The sequence below is a fragment of the Zootoca vivipara genome, chromosome 8, assembly GCF_965207765.1.
Source record: "Zootoca vivipara chromosome 8, rZooViv2.hap1.1, whole genome shotgun sequence".
Lineage (NCBI taxonomy): Eukaryota > Metazoa > Chordata > Lepidosauria > Squamata > Lacertidae > Zootoca > Zootoca vivipara.
Window position 1 is genome coordinate 72,708,848 of NC_142591.1, and position 22,760 is coordinate 72,731,607.

The 22,760-nt window shown below is 45.3% G+C and overlaps 1 protein-coding gene across 1 annotated transcript in view; it reads right to left on the minus strand.

The window, feature by feature from the left end:
• The window catches only part of EXT1 (exostosin glycosyltransferase 1), a 260,361-nt gene that overhangs the window by 45,055 nt on the left and 192,546 nt on the right, over positions 1 to 22,760 (minus strand). The window lies entirely within an intron of this gene.

Here is a 22,760-nt window from a genome sequence, read left to right on the forward strand (position 1 = left end):
CACTCCATTTCCTCTTGAAACAGATTGATGATGCCAATGGAATGGAAGATGAGGGCAAGTGGCTCACCTGTTTGGTTGGCTTCAAATTATTTGGGTAGCTATGTTGTTGTTCCTTGTGTGTGAAGAGATCCATTTTGTGGAGAAAAAGAGCAACTATATAGCCTTTTCAATCTAATTCTAAGGACATATATATGGCAGGCTGTGGAATAAGACCTTGGTTTCGTACATCCTCCCAGCTCTGTCCCAGTGCTTGGGATTGAAGTGGTTCAGTTTAGCAAAGTTCACCAAATTAATTCAAAAATCTCAGAACAACACCTGAAAGTAGTTCCCATACTTGCTGGGTGAAATGAACTTGACGTTAGTTAGTTTTGGGGTGGAAGTTTGAATGATTTCTAGTTAATCTATCTCTCTCTCTCTCTCTGTGTGTGTGTGTGTGTGTGTGTGTGTTTTCTTTAGACTCTTGAGACTTTCAAGCTTAAAGATCATACCTGCAGGGGGAAATTAATTAACCGATTCACATTCCACTGTGTGTGTGCTTTGATGGGTTTTTAAAAGCTTTCTTAAGTATATTTTATATTTCAGCACAGCAGCCTGCAACATTCTGAACGCTGAATTTTTGTGTGTGTGCCAAGGAACATTTGGGTGAACTCGAAGTAAACTGTGAACTGAACCCTTTCATTTTGTAAAGGGTCAAACACGAACTGGAATTAGTTCCTTTTTGGACATGCTGAACTTGAACTAGTTCCTTTCAGAAGGGGACTTCGCCTAAGCTAAGCTCGTTCCCAAATGTGGGGCTATAGATTGATCAATAAGCCATAACACTGGGGAATAAGGTCTCGTTCTCCCTCAGGTCAAGCTGCAATGGCAGCCTTGGGTGGACATTACCCTGCAGGAGTATATATTCCCAAGTGCTTCAAGTAGTTTTATTAGCTATTTTATTCTCGCTGTTGGGGTCTGAGGAAAGAGCCCCCCCCTTCCCCGCCCTGCCGTCATTCCACAAAGATCCGTCACACATTTTATTAGCTTTCAGCCTGCTTTCCATAATGATTTAGTGGTGCATGCTTTCAGCTAATACCTTTTTAGGCAGTATAAACAAATGGCCCTATTTGTAATCAATTCTAATTTATTCACACTTTAATTGAAATATCCCTCCTTCCCACCACCCATAGCTGAGAAAACATACACGACCTCATCCATCACGCAGGTGTAAACACCAAAGTGCTGTGCTGGCAATTATCAGAATGCACAACATTCCTGTAATTTCAACTTCTCGATCTAACACGCTGTTTGGGGGGGGGGGAGAAAAGTATCAGCCCTGTCAATCAATGCTCGGATTAGGCAGCGGCTCTGAATTCCCGAATAGTCATTATCCCAACCCGTAGAAGCAAACAGCAAGGGTTCTGCATCAATTAATCAGCCATAACTTACATTCCTCCCCAGTGTTTAAGGCTTCTCCCTCGTCGTCGCTACACTGAAGAGATTATAAACTATCCAGGGAACCATTTTAATTCATAATGGCCACGATTCCTCAGTCCCCTGCTAATTCTAGCCTTGGTCCTTGTCATGTCTAAAATCATGGAGTTTCACTCTAGATGGTGAACCCGTCTAGCTAGTTCTGCGATTGCCAGTATTAATGGTCTAGATGAGGGGTAGGCAACCTAAAGCCCGTGGGCCGGATGCGGCCCAATTGCCTTCTCAATCTGGCTCACGGATGCTCCGGGAATCAGCATATTTTTACATGAGTAGAATGTATGCTTTTATTTAAAATGCATCTCTGGGTTATTTGTGGGGCATAGGAATTCGTTCACCCCCCCCCCCAAAAGAAATATAGTCTGGCCCACCACATGGTCTAAGGGACGGTGGACCGGCCCACAGCTGAAAAAGGTTGCTGACCCCTGGTCTAGATATTTCAGGTTTTAGAAGACGAACCTGAGATGCCTGTACCACAACCTGCCAGGTAGTCAATAGATCCACAAATGAGCTTGGGAACTAGAGGTCAGTAGAGTTCAAAATTTGCAGACCTGGTCTGTCTTTACTTGTAAGCCTCAGCCTGAAAGATAGAATCATGTGCATCTTGGAGAAAAGGTGGGCTATAAATGCAATAAATAAAATTTATTATTATTATTACTTATTAGATTGCTACTTCATGTTTTCTTCCAAAGGAGTCCAGGGCAATGAACATATCACTAGCAATACAATCAGAAGCTGTAAGAAACAACCTTCTCAAACAGTTTAGAACAACCTTCTGTAAAAGTTTGTAACTCCTGAATACAACCACATACTCTTAACTAATAATTTCAGGGTTGCCAGGGACAGAACTTTCAGCCATCAAATGCCTAGGTAAAATGGGATGTTTACATTTCCTCCCTAAAAGTTAATACAGTGGTGCCTCGCTAGACGAATTTAATTCGTTCCACGGGTCTTTTCTTATAACGAAAAATTCGTCTAGCGAATCCCATAGGAATGCATTAATTGAATTTCAATGCATTCCTATGGGAAACCGCGATTCGCTAGACGATTTTTTCATAAAACGAATTCATCTAGCGAGGCAACCTCCGCTCGAAAAATCCTTTCGTTAAGCGGAAATTTCGTTAAGCAGGGCATTCGTTAAGCGAGGCACCACTGTCGTGGGGGAGACTGTATCAATAAAAGCATGGGACCCTCTTGAAAAATGGCATCCACCCGCATCTTTCTTTTAGAAGCACACTCAACTTATGCAGGAAATAGATAGTTATGACAATGGCTTCAGCCGCACACCACAGCAGGCCACCGTTAAATAGCTTGCTGTGAATGATCAGATGGTACCCACTTTATTCATCCCATTGGATTAAAATTATGTCTGGCAATTTGCATTCAAGGTTTATTCTGCGCCTTCCAAGGTTATAGTGTGGCTTGTTGCTTCCCCACTTGTGCTAGGGGAAGAGCAGAATGGGAAGATCTGCTTGCTCACAGTAAGCCAATAACCATGGTTTACTGTGACAGGTGGACCAACCTAATGTCACATAGGTTAGGGAAGGACTCAGATCATGATTTACCACAAACTGAAGACCAGTTTGGTGGTTATCTTCAGCAAACCCCTTCCTCGCCAAACTGGGTGCCCAAGAGCTCTTGCACATTGCACAGATTTTCTGGTCAAAATGTGGAACGTTCAGTTCACAAGGATTGCTGATGTGGACTATTGTGTCTCACTATGTGAATGGACCGGGGCCCAGAACACGCCTCACAATCTCCTGGGGCTGCAAGCTGCAGGACAATCAGAAAGTTTGAAGAGGTTTTGTAGGTTGTCCAGGCCAACTTATTTCCTGCTCAGTGGAAGGAAACCAAAGTTAGATAGAGCATTCCCAACAGATGGCTGTCCAGCCTCTGGTTGAGACCTCCACTGACGATGAACCCACCACCTCTCCAGGTGAGTGTTTCTACTGCTGAGCTGCTCTTACCATCAAGAGATTTCTGGCCAGCCAAAATCTACCCTCCTGTAGCTTAACCCCATTAGATCTAGACCTCTCCTCTTGGGCATCAGAAGACCAGAATTTGCTGTCTTCTATGTAACAGACTTTCGGACATCCTAAGATTTGTAGTTCATTGTAGTTCAAGATTTTATTGTCCACAATTGCTGCTCTTGTAGCTCTGGGCTTTAGCATGAAAGTCACCAAGTTAGAGCAGCCTCTCGGACGTTATATTGGAAATTCTAACAGCCACCCTTTAATTTTCCTCCAAGATATATCTCAAAAGAGAAGCCAAGGCCAGCAAGGAGTTCAAGTCCGACAAAATGCATTTCGCAAGCACCATACTTAATCGGCTGTCGGATGCAGTGAAGCAGGTTAACATTGCCAGCCAGCTGCCTGCTGTGGCAGTAGGAACACATTCTGCTTACCTCCCCTCCCCACTGTTTTCTGAGCCAAAAAGAAAAGAAAAAGCAGCCGGGGGGGGGGGGAGAGCTGCTGTGGCAAGCACCCAAATCTTTCCAGTTCTCCTTTCCTGAATCTGCACACTCCGTAGGAAAAAAAACACCATATACTATCATCCCAAATGCAGCATCTGGATCAGTTAAAGTGTCGCAACAGCTAAAGTAATTAAATACACATGATACTTCAGGGCAAAACGGCAAGAGTTCTTCCTTATTTTTTCCAGCGTATTAAGTTTCAGCTATTAACCAATCGGGAAGTTTGCAGCACATGAACTCTTAATGCGGATAGTTCAGAAGTACCGAAGAGAGAAAGAGCGAGACGGGGAGACAAAGAGAGAGCGCCCAAAGAGAATCGCCGGTTCTGTTCCACCGAATGCCTTGCTGGCTGCTTTCCATTAAGGTACCTTGGCTTTTAAATAAGCTGTCAAGTAAAACTTGGCATCCGAAACAGAAAAGTGAGTAACGGCTTTTGCAGGAAACCCAACAGCTCAGCTGCGTGTCAAGAGAGACGGTCGTCTAGGAGTGAGCTCTAACGCAGCACACTTGGGCAGGCGCCACTGCCATTAAATTGGCTGTGTCTGGATTGAGGTTCAGTGCCATTTAGGGATAGTCCTTCACAAAACACACACACACACCCTATACAATTGGTAGGAACTTCAAACTTCTTTCTTCACTCAAGCACTGGTTTTCTGAATTCAGGGCAGGGGAAGTTTGGAAGGTGCAAAAACATAATTGGAAAACTCCCCCCCCCTCCTGCTTAAAGAGCTAATTGATTTCGCAGGTGTTTAATTATCATTTGCTGTGAGATAATACCTTGTAGTGCCATAAAAAATGGATTTAATTTTCGAGTGCTTGCAGAACCATTGCCAAAGCCAAGTTAGAGCTAAAGCAAGATAATTATTCTATAAATCAAACACACTGCCTCCTTTCTTTGAAATTTTTAATACTTGGCTATAATGATATCTGACGACCTTGAAACCAACATAAAAAGGAGTTTTGTGCCAAGCGCCAAGAGGCAGCCATCAAGAGTATTTCATTCAGTCTGGTTCATTAACATTGGATCAGCCAGACATTGCACCCTTGACGTAGCCAAGCAAAATAGGCTGAGGTGTTAGCAAAGTGGCAGAAATTATGGAAACGCTGGTCGTCGTGGCCCTTTGGAACACAGGAAAGCCAACGAACGTGACACAGCCAAGCTGGATTCGCCAAAGGAGCTCTGCAAAATAAGTTTCAACAATGGATTTTGAAAGTGCAGAGGAGAAAAAGACCAATTCCTTTTATGGCTTCAACAGGTATGAATTCAGTGCAGTTTCCTCCCCATCCCTGCCCATGATGGAGAGCCAGGCTCCTAGAACATGTCTTAGAATCTAGTGCACCAGAATATGAAGAAACCAGATTATGATACAGTTGAAGGTTTAGCTATGCATTGTTGCCCAGAAAAGAAATTGAGGCAGAACTGGAATGTGATTCTGATGTATTCTGCAACTGTTGCATCACTTTCATCGTGAACTAGTTGTGATTTTTCAGGAGGTGATCATGATATAAGCCTGATATTACAGGGGAAAGTGCACGGGGTCATGTTAGCATGGATGGAACATGAGAAGTTACATTATACAGAGTCAGACCCATTGGTCCAGCTAGTTCAGCATAGCCCGCACTGACTGGGAGCAGTAATCTGGGCTTTCAGACTGGAGCATCTCCCAACCCAACCTGGCGATGGGTGGGATCAGAGCCGTCTTCCCCATTGGGTTTGCTGGTGCATTTCGCCAGGGCGCCAGCTTCTCAGGGGTGCCCCAGCGAGTGGGGGAAGCTGCGCGGCTTTGCCGGCGGCCTCCCCTTTCCCTCCTGCATGCCCACCAGCTGCGCCCTGTCAACCATATGGCTGGCGGGCATGCAGCTTGGCTCTCAAGCCTCTTCGGGAGGAGAGCAATCCCTGAAGAGGCTTAGGATGGAAGCTGCGCCCCGCCAACTATATGGCTGGTGGACGTGCAGCTTCCTTCCCAAGGCTCTGCAGAAGGAGAGCGATCCCCGCAGAGGCTTGGGAAAAGGTAGACAACTCTGGGAAACAGGGGCGGCGGGCGCCGGAGGGATATTTGCACCACGGCGCCAGATATGCTTAAGACGGCCATGGCTGGGATTGAATCTGAGAACTTCTGGATGCAAGGCAAGTGCTCAGCCAGCCTTCCCAGTGCTGTTCCATATGGCCCAAGGTTTCTCTACTGGCTTAATCAACACATATGGAGGCCTCGGAAGACATCACTCTGGGTAAATAGGCCATAGTTGTGACTAAGGTCCATTCTGCGACTTAGGGACGGCTTTTGAGTCACCCTAAGGGACATGGGTATCATTCTGGTGTGGCTCCTCCACTAAACATTGGAAATAAGGTGATTCATGGGGGGGGGGGAGAAGCCTATGCCATTATGAGTCAACCCTTTGTCAACATCATCAAGTTCCCACAACTGCGGCATGTGGAAGTCACATTTAAAAATAAAATAAAGTGGATGCAATCTGTAGGTTAGAAAATCTGTGCACACAGTGATATCTGATGTGCATCGTGAGAGTTTCTTCCAGTTCTGAGACCACTGGTGGGGTAAGTACCAGACCTTTCCATCCCGTGACAGCCTAGTTGAAAGGGACAAGGGGAGAAGATGGCCCAGCTCCTACTCCACCAGGGCTATAATCTCATTGTGCAGATGGGCACTAAGGTATTTTAAATCACATTTACAGCCTCTAATGGCTGTTCAGATGCTCGCCGTGCAGTGCTATGCTATACATAAAAATACTCCGATATAGAAGCCATTAAAGTCAAGCTCGGCTCTACTTAGTGAAATATGCTTTAATGATTTCATCGGACAGAAGCATCTTCAGTGAATAGACAAGCCCTATTTCGGATAAATCTATGTCACATGTCTTCGGGCAGACACATCATGGACCTGTCAAATGCATCAAGTTTTATTTCCCACAGGAGGGGTCATGGGATCTAAAACTCATTACTCTTCGACTAATATTAAGAGGAGGGATTTCTCACTTGCTAATACTTGGCTTCACTTTTGGAGATGTTGATAGGTTTGGGGGCAGGACTTTCATATAACGACTCACATCCGAAAGAACAAAATAATGCATGCTTGATGTAACTATCAATGGGATTAAAGATACTTATTACCTGCTTCTCGTCTAGGGGTGAAACGTCTGGCGCAAAGAAGCCAAAGTCAGAAGCATGGCTAGCCTGAGCTGTTAGGAGGCCAGAACTAAGTTGGGGCAAGGAAGATGTCATTGTTAGATGGAATCATATTCCATTTTGCCAGTTTCTGCTGTCAACTGAAACGAAGAATGAAATAGAAACGAGCCTCAGAAATGTCTGGAAGTGACAGATCAGCTTCATGCCTTCCTCAGAAGAGGTCAGCCTTCCAGATGTTGCTGGGCTCCCATTTTGCATCAGCGTTGGAATAATCAAGGGTTCACTGTAGCCCAACAACATCTGCAGGGTACCAGAAGGCTACCGTAGATGATACTACGCTTCTTTTTAAAACCAGATGTCCAGCACAGTCTCCAGATTTGGCAACACCAGTGCAGAGTTATTCTTGGGGTCGCAGGAAGGATCAAAGGAGCAAAGCAGTGCAACCCCCTGCTGGGGCAGGCCACCCACACACTCAGCCACCCATGTGATCCATATGTGTCACAAGCAGAGAGAGGAGGCGCACACAAAGATGGAGCAAACATGCGATGGGAAAAGGCAAAAGAGGCCCCTTCCTCCAAGAATCATCAGCCAAGAAAAAAACATCCCACCCACCCTCAAACACAAATGCAGAAAATGAGAATGGATCCTGAGCGTTGGGTTCATGCCATACCACAAAAACAAAAAAACAAAAACACCCTGGTCTGTGGTTAAGGCAGTTTTCTCAGATGTCCCAGTACAAGTAGGAAAGAAAAACCAAGTTCATATAAGGTGGCTTGGTGGGACTTTCCCCAACTATCAGAGGTCCTTTTTTTGTGCTAATTATCGTACAAAACAAATCTGGATTTTTAAAAAACAAAATAAAAAAAATTCCTTCCAGCAGCACCTTAGAGACCAACTAAGTTTGTCATTGGTATGAGCTTTTGTGTGCATGCACACTTCTTCAGATACACTGAAACAGAAGCCACCAGATGCTTATATATAGTGAGAGGGTGGGGGGGTATTGCTCCCTCCTTGTGGTGGGAGTGGGTGTACTACGTCAGACCAACACGGCCACCTACCTGTAACTTGGATTTTTTATATTTTTTTGAGGGGTGGTTAGTTGGGAAAACAATTCCACAGATCTTGGAGGGGAAGCTGTGGGCCATTGAACAAGCTTTTTTTTGCTTGTGCACAAAATATCTGCATTAATTGATGCTTGACCACATCTGCATCCAGAATATTTGGTTTGCTCCGTTGCATCAGCCTGAGAGATGCTGAAACGCAGCCCCAGTCTTCCACCCGCTGACTTCCTCCAGCAGCGAAGGAGCCAGCACCCCGCAGGATCAAACCACTTTCCTTTTAGCATTCTTCCCGCGCCGCTAGAATGTGCTAAGTCCATTTGTGAGCTAATACATTATTTACACAAGTTATTCAGGCATAGCAGCCAGGATATGAAACATTTATCAACAAAGGGTCCAGTTTGTCATTTAAAAATAATTATGTTTCTTTAGGAGAAACTAACAAATTCTGTTGGCCTAGAATTATTTATTACACAACTTCGCGGGCACAAAGGGATGCTCTGTTTTAAGACGCCAGTGATTTTGAAGCAGGGAAGGCAAGCTGTCTCGGGAGAACTTTCCGGTGGTTTGTAAGCATTCTATCAAGGTGAGACCCTTATTGGTCACCTGTCCAGGTAGGCAGCCTACAGGAACCCATTAAAGAGAGACCCCACCCTTTCTATCCCTGCAGTTCTACAATTTAGCCAATAGGTGGTGCACTTCCACATTACCATTCCACCCAACAACTCTTTGGGTTGCCTTTTTCGCAATCAAAACATACAGAGTTGTTATGGTTTAATTTTCTCTTTTGGCTGCCTGATGGAAAGCTCACAGTACAGACCTGGGGAGGGTTCGGTGGGATTGACTTGCCCTTCCAGCATTTGCTGCTCAGCAAAAACAAGAAAGGTGGTTAAATGGAAGTCTAGCAGAAATCACTGTGCTGACGGGATGAGTTAGTTGGATAACACGCACCCTCTGTAGCGATTGTGCGTGTGAAGATATATATGGACCCTGCAATAATGCAGTGAATTATTCCCCCCCCCCCAGTATGGATCTTTAAGTAGCCAGAACAGCACTATCCAAACACTGAGATAGCTCAGTCGGTAGAGTACAAGACTTAATCTTAGGGTCGTGGGTTCAAGTCTCACATCAGACTTGTGGGAAGTAGGACTGTTTGATTCTCATTGGTCCTTTCCAGCTCTGTAATTCTATGGTTACAGGTAGGTAGCCGTGTTGGTCTGGGTCGAAGTAAAATAAAAAAATTCCTTCAGTAGCACCTTAAAGACCAACTAAGTTTTTATTTTGGTATGAGCTTTCGTGTGCATGCACACTTCTTCAGATACGTATCTAAAAAAATTCCTTCAGTAGCACCTTAAAGACCAACTAAGTTTTTATTTTGGTATGAGCTTTCGTGTGCATGCACACTTCTTCAGATACAGTGAAATGGAAGTTTCCAGGCACTTATGTAGAGAAGGGGTGGGGAGGGGTGGGGATGGGGAGGGGGGATCACTCAGAAGGGTGGTGGAAATGGGTGATTGACTGACTGATAGCTGTTGATGACCGCAAACGACTGCAAATGGTTTTGCATGAAAAAGCAAGGGTTGAGATGGCTGAAGATCGCTTATAATGTATAATGAGATAAGAACCCGATATCTCTGTTCAAACCAGGTCCCTCCATGGTTTTGAGCTTGGTGATAAGTTGCAATTCAGCAACTTCTCTTTCCAGTCTATTTCTGAAATTCTTTTGTAGTAAGACAGCTACTTTGAGATCTTGTATAGAATGTCCTGGGAGATTGAAGTGTTCTCCTACTGGTTTTTCTCCTACTGGTTTTTTTTACGTATCTGAAGAAGTGTGCATGCACACGAAAGCTCATACCAAAATAAAAACTTAGTTGGTCTTTAAGGTGCTACTGAAGGAATTTTTTTATTGTAATTCTATGATTCTACACAAGCACCAGCAAGTGTTGGAGGAGCCTTGCAGAAGTATTTTAAAGTTAAAAATAAATAAAATGAACCTTAATTTTTTTTGGGGGGGGAAGCCTTCACATAGTCCAGTAAGGACAGAACCATCTCAGTGGGCAAAGAATACTCACTCTGGTGTGTGTGTGGAGGGGATGAGGGCAGACAGAATGGAGTATCACACAACAGGGCTTGGTGAGCAGCAGCACGCTCCACGCCACAACATTTTGTTGTGGGCCCTGCTTGTTATTACACAAAAGCGAATCAACCCATCATTTGTCCCCAAGGAGTTTAGCAGAAGCCTATGAAGGGGGGGGGGAGACACACACACATACCCCACCCGCTGCCCAAACAAAGCTTAATTTGCTGTCTGAGCTGTCAAGCTTAAGCAGTTTTAGTTTTTAAACTTCAGCAGAAGCAGTGACTCTGTCCCTCACATCTTCTCATCCGCCGCTGCTGTTTCCTAGCTTCTATTCTTTCTTCCGTCTTGACAGCGACAGCAGACGCAGAACATTCTGGTAGCCCTCCCCTCCTCAACAGCATTCTCGGGGAACTGGGTAATTACTTTGCCAAGACATTCCCAAGAGCAGGGGGGGGGGGAGGAAGGAAAGAGAGGGGAGCCAGGACTCTCTCCTTATCAGTGAGCATTCAAAGCAAACCCTCTGAAGTGGCGTACATACGAACACCCTCCCTGATCCAGCACCTTCAAGGCCTGTCTATTTCCGCCTGTCAAAACACTTCGGAAAGTGGTGGCTGAGTGAAGCGTTTGGCACCAGTCTGGCGGAGACGCTATGTGGCAGATGAGCGTCATCCCTATTCTCTGGGAAACTGCTCGGCTCACAACCTTTTACGCTTAAGGAGGGGGGGGGGAACCCTTTAATTTTTTATTTTTAAAAAAAAGAAAACACTTTTCGTTTAAACGCACGGACGGCTTTTTCACACAGCTGCAAATGCCACGGAGACAGACGCTGAGCTTCTCTCCGTCTTTGCAACTCAGGCTTCATTCCAAGCACCGGTTGCTTAGCAGAACAGGGCCCTTGTGCCCTTTTCAACCCGGTGCAAACATTTGACTTCACGTGTCGATTTTTGGTCATTGTTGGCAGAGAGAGAGAGAGAGAGAGAGAGAGAGAGAGAGAGAGAGAGAGAAGGGGGGACGCTCAGAAAAATTGTGGGAGAAATTACCAGGAAAACAAAAGTTCAGGCAACAAAGGGTGAAGCCAGGCCTCAGTGCCGATATCTGAATTTACTCTGGGGAAACATGGGAATGGAATAATCATCTGGTTGCAAGGGTATCCCTCTATACAAGAGGACACCCCCCCCCGAGGTCCTTGTCTCTGCCTATATAATATTCCAGAGAGTAATCTCTTGATAATGGTTCTGTTGACCGGGGTGGGTCAAAGAGAAGTGAAATTCATAGGCTGGATTCTTTGGATAGTCTCCTTCTTTGGAGGTCTTTAAGCAGAGGCTTGACAGGCATATGTCAAGAATGCTTTGATGGTGTTTCCTGCTTGGCAGGGGGTTGGACTGGATGGCCCTTGTGGTCTCTTCCAACTCTATGATTCTATGATTTTGTCTCAACTCTTTTCCGTCCAGAACTACCCGCTTTCTGGGCAGTCACCACATGGTGGCAATGTAGGCCAGGTTTGCCCAACCAGGTGGACTACAACTCCCATCAGCCAGGGCCAGCAGAGCCACATTGGTGGTTGGGGAGTTGGGAGTTGTCCTCCGAAACATCTGAAAGGGAGCAGGTTGGGGAGAGCTGGAGTAGATTGTGGGGGCATATGCAGGGCATATATTCGTGGAACGCACAGGGTCCCACTTTCAGAAATCTCACAGTGATTTTGCAAAGGAGGATAGGAGTCCAAAGAAGTAAGAGCGCTGAATTTGGGGTTATGCACAAGGCAAGGGCGCGGGTGGTGCTGTGGGATCGGCAAGCCCTAGGCCACAGAGCCTAGGGCTTGCCGATCAGAAAGTCAGCAGTACAAATCCCCCAAACGGGGTGAGCTCCCATTGCTTGGTCCCAGCTCCTGCCCACCTAGCAGTTCGAAAGCATGTCAAAGTGCAAGTAGATAAATAGGGACCACTCCGGCGGGAAGGTAAACGGCGTTTCCGTGCACTGCTCTGGTTCGTCAGAAGCAGCTTAGTCATGCTGGCCACATGATCCGGAAGCTGTATGCCAGCTCCCTCGGCCAATAAAACGAGATGAGCGCAGCAACCCCAGAGTCGTCCGCAACTGGACCTAATGGTCAGGGGTCCCTTTACCTTTACAAGGCAAGGAAGCCAAATGATTGGATGGCTCAGTTGGCTGAAGCGTGGTGCTGATCATGCCAAGGTTGCAAGTTTGATCCCAGCTTCGTATTCCTGCATTTCCCAACTCTGCAATCCTATGATTCTGTGACTGCTGAAGTCCTGGCACTGTTTCTCCCCACCCCATGACTCAAAGCATTTACAGAAAAGGAACTGGCTCACCCTGAATGTAGCAACTGAACTGGGGAACCATACTGAGATGAGTGTTCAGCTGCTGACCAAATGAACTGATCTGAGCACAGATGCAAATGTCTCCATGCAATCTGCATAGGAATACGCATAAGAACACGAGAAAAGCCTTACTGAGTTCAGGCTGAGGGTCCATTTGGCCCAGCATTCTGTTTCCACAGGGGCCATCCAGATACCTATAAGGAAATCCTGCAAGCAGGACTTGAGTGAAACAGCCCTCTCTCGAACTGCGACTCCCAGCCACTGGTATTCAGAGGCAGCAGTGGAGGAAGAACATCTCCACTGTTGCTAATAGCCACTAATAGCTACTAGTAATAGCTTTATCGCAGGGACCCAGGTGGCGTTGTGGGTTAAACCACTGAGCCTAGGGCTTGCTGATCAGAAGGTCAGCGGTTCGAATCCCTGCGACGGGGTGAGCTCCCATTGCTCAGTCCCAGCTCCTGCCAACCTAGCAGTTCGAAAGTACATCAAAAAGTGCAAGTAGATAAATAGGAACTGCTACAGCGGGAAGGTAAACGGCGTTTCCATGTGCTGCTCTGGTTCGCCAGAAGCGGCTTTGTCATGCTGGCCACATGACCTGGAAGCTGTATGCCGGTTCCCTCGGCCAATAATGCGAGATGAGTGCGCAACCCCAGAGTCGGTCATGACTGGACCTAATGGTCAGGGGTCCCTTTACCTTTAATAGCTTTATCATCCATGCATTTGTCTAATCCTCTTTCAAAGCCATCCAAGTTGGTGGCCATTGGTACCTCTTGCAAGGGTGGATTCTAGTTTAGCTATGCACTGCATGATTGAAGTCCTTATTCTGCCTGTTCTGAATCTTCCAACATTCAACTTCATCATCACCATCGTGTTAGATACATGGAAACAACATCAGAGTTCTACTATTATGAGAGGGGACTTCACGTAACTTAGCCTTCTTCTGTCGCAACTAACACGCAATGCCTCCAAAGAGGAGAGAGCAGTGTTAGATAACTCAGATATATAAGCTGGGCACCAAATGGTTTATTAAACCAGGGTTACAGCTTCTTAAACCAGGGTTACATGGCTTGAAAGTTGAATTTCTCAATATGACTTTTTGGTTCCTGAAATTCATTCTGATTGTGCAGATAAAACATAAGGGATAGGATTCTACTGGATGTGTTGCTAGCGTATGAAAACAGGCAAGATCCAAGGATCCCCAGGCATGCACCTCCAGATGGTGGAGACTCCTGGCGCCTGGGCATCTTCCCTCGGTCGCAAGTGGCCGATAACCAGGTGCAAAATGCGCTTGGCAAATTTCGAACACTGGAAGGGAGCATATCAAAATCTCACAGTCTGACTTCAGCTACTTCAGGATTTGTTATTTGCTTTTCCAAAGAGTAGAGAAATAATTGATGCATGAGACCCATAGGTAGGTCGAAAGTCGTCTATGACTAAAGCACTAAAGCAATAACCATAAAGTCTCTGTTCCCATTAAGTCATTGGCACCTACTTGGGTCTATGCTATGCCTATAGTCTCATTAATTCCCTATTTCTCCAGGACCTGGCACAGGGGTAAAGTTAATTTAAGCAGGAGAAAGGCAATTAGCTCTTACATTGCATTTAAATTGAAAATCATTTCTTCCCCATCTTTGAACACACTTTTTGTTCTTGAAATCTAAATCCCCCAATTCCTAAGCTGATATTAATCAAGCCATGTTTTTCTGAAAGTGTCGAGGTCACTAATGAATACACAAATCCTTACTTCTGGGCATGTCGATCTTTTTCGGCTGCTTTGTTCCAGCATTTGCCGGTTACTGAGCCTGCCAAGTTAAAGAAGGAAGGAAGGGGGCGGGGGGGGGGCAACTTCTACGTTACTTATTATGTGATTAGAAGCTATTTAGCCCAATAAGGCTCAAGCTTTTACTCAAACAAATTAATAGATGCAAACAAAATGTTTTGTGTCAACACGCTTGTCATTCTAAGGACGGAACTAGCAGGTCATAGCAGGAGGGTGGTTGAGTCTGGATGCAAAAGCCAAGACTCAAACCACTCAACCACTCAGCCCGTTTAGTAGCCCATGTGGTGGAAACTGATTGGACTTCCTTTGGCATAGCACAGAAGCTACAAACAATATGTGTCAATTGCAACTTAGGCATGCACATATAAAAATAACAATAGAGAGTTGCATTATCGGCTAAGGAATACCAACCAAAATGTTGCAGAGATCTTAGAGCACATTCTAAAAGCAGACATTCTGCTGAATGGGGTACTAGGTAGCCCCAGGGACCTTGCTGTTTGAACTGAGAGTAGAGACTAAGACAAATCCAACACTCTCCTGCAGATGAACATTGGAAAGTGAGTTTAAAGGTGAATGGGCAAGCTGTGCAGCAGGGAAGTTTCAGAAACCTCAGAGGAAACCTCCCGAGGAACCCTGGGGTTATCTAGAATGCAGGATAAAAACCAGAGTAGCCACTTAAGTACCATCAAAGAAGAGGAAGCATGCCATGGGACTGGGGCACGGGACAAAAGGAGCCTTTGGATTTGCAAAGCATTCGTACAGATGCACATTTAGAAAAAAAGTATTATTATTTTTTTGCTGTAATTCCCTCACGACAATGGGGAATGCTGCGACCAAGTGACCTGTCTACCTGCGGCCCAGGTGTGAACCTTTGATGGACAACTTCAATGCCCATATTCTTATGGTTCTGGGTCTCTAAACTACTCTTGGGCTGCACAGCCCGAAAGTAGGTCATCACACGACAACCTAATAAAGCCCACGATGCAATGTTCCGGTGAGAGCAGGAAACTGTCCCCTGGTATCTGATACTCCTTCTGGCAAAAAGCTGGGCAGTCAAGCAAATTTGCCTGCAGGTGGCACTCCAATAACACCCCCCTGCCCCAAGAAGCTGGCAAGACCTTTCCATGTCCTGCCAGCTACACAGACTTCCAGGCAGATCGCCCTGTGACTAGGCAAAGTGTAACTGAGGCATCATGACCTATATTCTTCTTTAGCTTGGTCTGGCGATCCTTCTGATTAGGAAATGCAGTCAGTCTGACGGAAGCCAGCCTGACAGATTTCATAGTTAGGAGCTTCCCTTGCTCAGGTCCACATCTTTTCACTCGCCCTCCTTCAACAGCCTTGGCTTTTGCCCTTGGAATATTGGGAAATGAAATCTTACTCGCTGGTACCATCTGTGCCCCTGCACCCGACATTATTCATTCATTTCCTGATAGATCACCTTCAGCATGTTGGCTGGGTGGGAAGCTACATAAACACACGTCGGTGGTGGGGAACCTGGGGCCCTGCATATGTTGTTGGGATTTCAACTCCCATCAGCCTCAAGCACCCTGAACAATAGTCAGGGGTGAGGACCATTGTTGTCCAGCAATGCGTGGAAGGTCCCCAGTCCCTCACTCCTGGATTGTTTAAAGCAGAACTTCATGTGGCCTGCAGAAGACATGCGGACATATTTAAGCTGCCCGTGCTATCGTTGAACAGTCACAAGAACCTCAGCTATATTTTCATAAACGAAAATAATAATGTAAGGTTCTGTTCTTTGCCACTGAGGTAAAGCAGTATGATCGTGAAGACTGCTATATCACCCAAAGGTAGTTTCCTAGTGTGGCTGATTGAGAGGATACAAGTTTCTGGAAATCACAAGTAGGGAGAAAGCTGTTGTGCTCAGGTCCCGCTTTCGGTCTTTTGACTGGCTACGTTGAAGGCAGGATGTTGTTCCTTCTGGTTTTATGAGAGACACAGCTAGGCAAAGAAAAGCAGTTCTAGCAGAACTGATCCCCAAAGTGTCATCTAACCCGGACAAGCCCTGTGGAAAGGATTATGGTGACCCGCTTTGTTTTCATATTGTTTGCTGATAATTCATTCGTGTGTTTTGAAGCTCCTTGTGAGTAGCCTCAGAAGGACTTGCATTCCGAAATACGGGATTTAAAATAATGGTGTGTTTGTGTGTGTGTGTGTGTGTGTGTGTGTGCGCGCGCATTCAGTCACTAAATAAAAGATCAGACATAAGGAAAAGTAGGGGAAATGGAAATCTAATTCATGGTGGCTTTTCTTTTCCTTTTCACTTTCATGACTGGTGAAGTCCAGTCAGAGGAAAATCTGCTGGTAGCATAAGATTTTTCTTTCGGCAACAGGGCCCTTAACCAATACAGCACATCCATCCGACCCTTTCTCTATTCAAACAGAAACAAAACTTTGAGTGTATTCCATTGCACATGTGCAAAGGCAAACATAGTCTGCAACTGCTACCTTCACAAAGGTTTGACTTTTAAGGGCAACTATCTCAGAAGACAAGATGTGACAGAAGAATCACGGATTGGCCACAAATCGGCCATTTGATAATTTCAGGTCCATGCTGAAATAAAGATGCAGATTGGCTACAGTTCTCCAATCACCTCTTGATAGATTTCCAGTATGGGCCTCAGTGCTCTGATCAAGGTCTCTCCCAGTTTGTGATACTGCTATCAGCACTGACTATTTCCCCCTGCCCCCCCCATTGGAGAGGGGAGTCCTTATTTCTGCTTCTTTTAAGCACACACTTCTAGTTTGCAAATTACCGCACCAATTATTCAACAAGTGCTTTCAGCCTAACACAAACAACAATTAATATGAAATATCCCCGTGCATCACTTTCTCCTCCCTGGCTTTGAGGCATTTGGGTAAGTGATTGTAAAAGGATCCGTTCTCAAGATTAGAGCCCACACCGTGTGGTTTCTGGATTTACATTTGCTGTTCCAAAGAACAGAATCTGATTCTGCCAGCACCTCACACTGAATAAGACATTCTGTCCTCAAACGGCGGTTGGCTTATTTCCTCACCGACTGCTTAATACTGTCTGGTTCAGTCATTGCCATTCCTCGTCCCCTAAAATCTGGAAAGCAGAGTCGCAATTCACTCCATATGGTTTCTTGAAGACTTTTAGTCACAACCGAGGAAAGAGACGCTTTGCTCATTTGAAATCACGCCCGCTCTAAAAATGCACTTCGTTCCCACTCTGTGGAGAATGGCCAGAGCCAGAGCAGATGCTTGGCATGCAGAAGATTCCCTGTTCTGTTCCCGACATCTCCAGGTAGAGCTGAGAAACACCCCTTTCTGAAACCCTGGCGAACTGCTATCAGTTTTCTCAAATCTGGGTCCCCAGCGGCTGTTGGACTTCAACTCCCATCATCCTGGGCCATGGGCCCTGCTAGCTAGGGACGATGGGAGTTGTAGTCCGACAGCAGCTGGGGAACTAAGATTGGGAAACACTGAGATACAGTGGTACCGCGCAAGACGAATTTAATTCGTTCCGCGAGTCAATTCGTTTTGCGAAAAATTCATCTTGCGAATCGCGGTTTCCCATAGGAATGCATTGAAATTTCTTTTTTTGACCATAGGAACGCATTAATTAAATTTCAATGCATTCCTATGGGAAACCGCAATTCACAAGATGAATTTTTCGCAAAGCGAATTCTTCTTGCGAGTCACCATCAGATCACAAGACTCATTCGTCTTGTGAAAAATTCGGCTTGCAGGGCATTTGTCTTGCGAGGTACCACTGTACTGAAATAGATGGACCAATGGTCAGCCTGTTATAAGAGATCTCACTATGGTGCTAAAGGGGTCAGATGGAGGCCAACCTTAAAAAAACAAAACAAATTAACATGCCATGGAAATGCTAATGCTATTCCCCCTCCCCAGTAATAATGAGATTTTTGTTTTTCTCAGCCTATGCACCCTGCACAAGACTTTTTATTATTATTTTTAAAAAAAGAGAGAATCCAGCAACATGCTCTGCAAGAAAGCCTCTCCTTTCCCCCAATTATCGGTGTGGCTTGCACACACATCTGTTTCTTCCCTGCCCCCGAGAGATGTCTGAAATCTAATTAACCAATTAATTTGCAAATATATACTAATTTATTCAAGGCAGATTTTCTTAGTGTTAAGCTATCCGACAGCGAGCCATATGCAGTACGGGGGAACAGGACTTCATTAAAATACCAAAGGGTTACTCAAACGGAATAAAAACTTAACATTTGTACTACAGTCAGCACCAGACATTTCCTCATTAAGGATAAGGAAGTGCTTGTATTTGCCTCTTGCTAATTTGTTTTCGCATGTTTGGTGTAAACCGGTTGTTAATCCATTTGATACCAAGGCACTATCACAGGGAGTGAGATCACGAATGCAAAAAAGAAAGAAAGACAGAGATCAGTGTTTTCAAATTCAGCTGCCAGATATATCTACCTATCTCCATCCTTGCAATTGTGAAAAGCCTTGCTTCCATTCCTGCTCTGCAGCAAGCCATAGTTTGCTGTTCATCCAAACCTGGCAAACTTTGGTTTGTGCAAACCCTTGCTTGCCCACGAACCAGGATCATACACCAAGGTTTGCAGTCTAGGATATGCTGACAATCCAAAAAAATGAAGTTTCTAAATCTGGACACAAAAGGCAAAGGAACAAGGAGAGCGAGGATGTGCCAGAGCTTGCTTTTAATGCTGTATTATGTTTTATTCTGAAGTCATCCATTGACTAAGTGTGTCCAGTGTGTCTTGATTTTGCAGTGATTCATGCATTGTACATACAACAGATACCCTTCAAGTGGGGAAAGCAATATTTACCAGCCCTTGTGGATCTTAGGGCATGCAGGGTAAGCTAAGCAGATCGACATCTAGTAAGTGCCCGGATGGGAGACTGCCTGGGAACCTCACGTATGCTGCCTTGAGTTCCACAATAGAAGAAGAATGGAATATAAATATACTAAATAAGCACCTAATTGACATTGCCCGATGATCCAATGTTAGAGTAGACCTATTGAAATTAATAAAAAAAGGTAAAGGGACCCCTGACCATTAGGTCCAGTCGTGACCGACTCTGGGGTTGCGGGCTCATCTCGCATTATTGGACGAGGGAGCCGGCGTACAGCTTCCAGGTCATGTGGCCAGCATGACAAAGCCGCTTCTGGCGAACCAGAGCAGCACACGGAAACGCTGTTTACCTTCCCGCTGTAGCGGTCCCTATTTATCTACTTGCACTTTGACATGCTTTCGAACTGCTAGGTTGGCAGGAGCTGGGACCGAGCAACGGGAGCTCACCCTGTCGCCCTAGGCTATGTGGTTTAACCCACAGCGCCACCTGCGCCCCTACACTGAAATTAATAGACATAGCTAAATTTGATCCACTGTCAATTTGTGTCCATTCTCTAAATCTTTATTTGAATATGTACATCACGTTGCCTTAAGGCAACGCTCATTAAGGAAAATGTGCATTACTGTATTTTGTGTGTGTCTCTCTCTCTGTGCTTATATACACATATGCACGGACCTAAAGGAACACAGGCAGAAAGACAGACAACCCCACGGTTCCCATTCAGACAGCAGAAAGAACTAACATCGATATTTTCATGCGCCATCTGCAGCTCTAACGAAATGATGCTTTGCTCCCTGCCTCGGCAGGTAACATTATTTATGGAGAAAAGTGGAGTTGTAATATACAACGCTTCGGTAGAATGGTTTGAAAACAAAACAGGGGGGGGAAACACCCGAAGAGAATTGGGGTGGAATTGATGATCTGTTCTTAATTGCTGCGCTGAAAACGTTTTACCCAGCTCTGCGGCTGTGTGGGGGCAAAATACAACAGCTGGGTACAATTCTGGCAGCTATTAGAGAGATTATGTAATTTACAGTACAAGGGTTCCAGCCACAAGAAGGCTTCCCCCTCTCTGAAACAACCCGGTACGGTCTTTTCTCAGAAGTAAATAAACTTCCATAATTGCCAAATGCTCCATTACCGTATTATACAGTGTCAGAACCTGCACAAATTTGTTTCCCGAGAATTATCCTTTATAGCATACATATATTATACTAAATAAGCAGCGATGGCTGGCTATGAATTGCTAAGGATTGCTGCTGCCTACTTATTCTCACGAGATGCTTTTTTTGGGGGGGGGGGACCTGCCTGAGTGCTGTCACTACTCTAGAAGCCTCCGCCCCACCGGGAAACAAAACAAAGTGCATTGATTTTTATCATTTATTTTATTTAATTATTTATTTATGAACCACCCTTCCTCCAAACTGAGCGCCGGGTGTTCAACAAATGTAAGAGCGAAAGACATCAAAGCAAGCCTTTCCACATATATACTACTGGTATAATATACATATGCTACAAGAGGGACTTGGGTGGTGCAGTGGTCTAAACCACTGAGCCTCTTGGGCTTGCCGATCGGAAGGTCGGCGGTTCGAATCCCCACAACGGGGCGAGTCCCCATTGCTCTGTCCCGCCTCCTGCCAACCTAGCAGTTCGAAGGCATGCCAGTGCAACTAGATAAACAGATACCGCTGTGGCGGGAAAGTAAACGGCATTTCCGCACGCTCTGGCTTCCGCCATGGCGTCCCATTGTGCCAGAAGCAGTTTAGTCATGCTGGCCACATGACCCGGAAAGCTGTCTGTGGACAAACGCCGGCTCCCTCGGCCTGAAAAGCGAGATGAGCGCCACACCCCTATAGTCGCCTTTGACTGGACTTAACCTTCTGGGGGTCCTTTACCTTTACCTTTAAATGCTATAAAGGGTGATTTTTATTCCTTTAGGAAGAGCTGTGCTTGCAAAGAAGAAGACAGAAATGTGGGCTGAACCTGATAAAGGACCCAGGAGTTGCTCCCTTATTCTTCTGCTACCTGCCAGGGCTGGCCCTACCACTGGGTAGACTGAGGCACACACCATTGTGGGAACACAGGAGCCCATTGCGCCATCTAGCTCAGTAATGTCCACACTGACAGGCAGCTGCTCTCCCCCAACCCTACCTACCTGGATATATCTGGGATTGAACCTGAAAAGCAGATGCTCTGCCACTGAGCTAGAGGCTTTCCCCATAGCTCCCCCTCTTCTCTTGGCTTTTTGTGTAGCAAGTTTCCAAGTCTGCATGAAGAATCTAAGAGGGTTCAGATGAACAGTCTCCCTGCAGACAGTTGTGCTCAACACACAAACATTAGGAGAGAAACATCCCGGACAGCTGAGCCCTCAAATTGTTGTTTGAATGAACAAAGCTTCCATCTAAGGATGAAGTTGGTCATATATTCTAAGGCTGCCTTGCTCAACCTGTTGCCTTCCAAATGTTGTTAGAGCACAACTCCCATCACACCTGACCATTGGCCGCCATGCAAGCTGGGGCTGTTAAAATTTGTAGTGACACCAGGTTGTGGGAGGCTGTTCTGAAGTATGGATACTACTGGTTTGAACACAAATTTGTTCTGTATTTCGAAGCATTTCTACCAGCGCAGAGAAAGCGCAGTCCAAACAACTTCCAACAACAGGCTTAGAATAAATATCTTTCTAAACTTTACAAAAGTTTTAGCACAAACATCCACACTGAAAGGGATAACGTTCGCTGTTCTCAGAGTCAGTTAGGTCCTAAATTGTCTGCAACCTGTCAAGATTAAGATATGGTGTCATTAAAGCCAGCTCAGAGAAAACGTTTCCCTGTATGCACAATTACGGACAACGTGATTAGATAAAATGCTAAGATATACAGTAAATGGAGCCAAAAACGAAAATAGCGTTTCTTTCATATGCCCAGAAAGCAAATGTTAATCTAGCTTAAGTAAAATATGCAAGTATAACAAGATGAGAATTTTCCTCCCTGATAAAGAAAGTTATACTATTTTAAGGCATCGGGCTAATCCAGATTGGTTAAGACGACAATTCAAATACGTAGAAAAAGCTTGTTTAATTCTTCCTCAGATTGTACCATTTCAGACTGCAGGGTGTGTGCATGTGTTGGAAAGCTGCACCCTTTGAATGTTCTCCCTTTTGAAAACTCTCTGCATGTGGAAAGTAGGCCGATCAGGATTGTTAAAATATATTTTTTAAAAGTCTTGAAGCACTAGCTTTCCAAGCTGAGCATGCTCCGGATATCGAAGAGAGGCAAACTCCTTCTAAAGTATATTGTCTTTAGAGAATGATAAGAAATGCTTCTATAAAATGGGCCCTAATTTAAGTGAGCAGACACATTCCTTTTCATAGCACCTGGTTTACTCAGCAGCAGCCACAGCTAACGTGGAACCCTATGGATGTAATTCAATGCCAGAAGATGAGATTGCACACAATATTTAGACAAATTTACCAAGGACAGATCTAACAATGGTTGTTTAGGATTGGAAACTTGCAACCCTCTAGAGCAGGCATCCCCAAACTTCAGCCCTCCAGATGTTTTGGCCTACAACTCC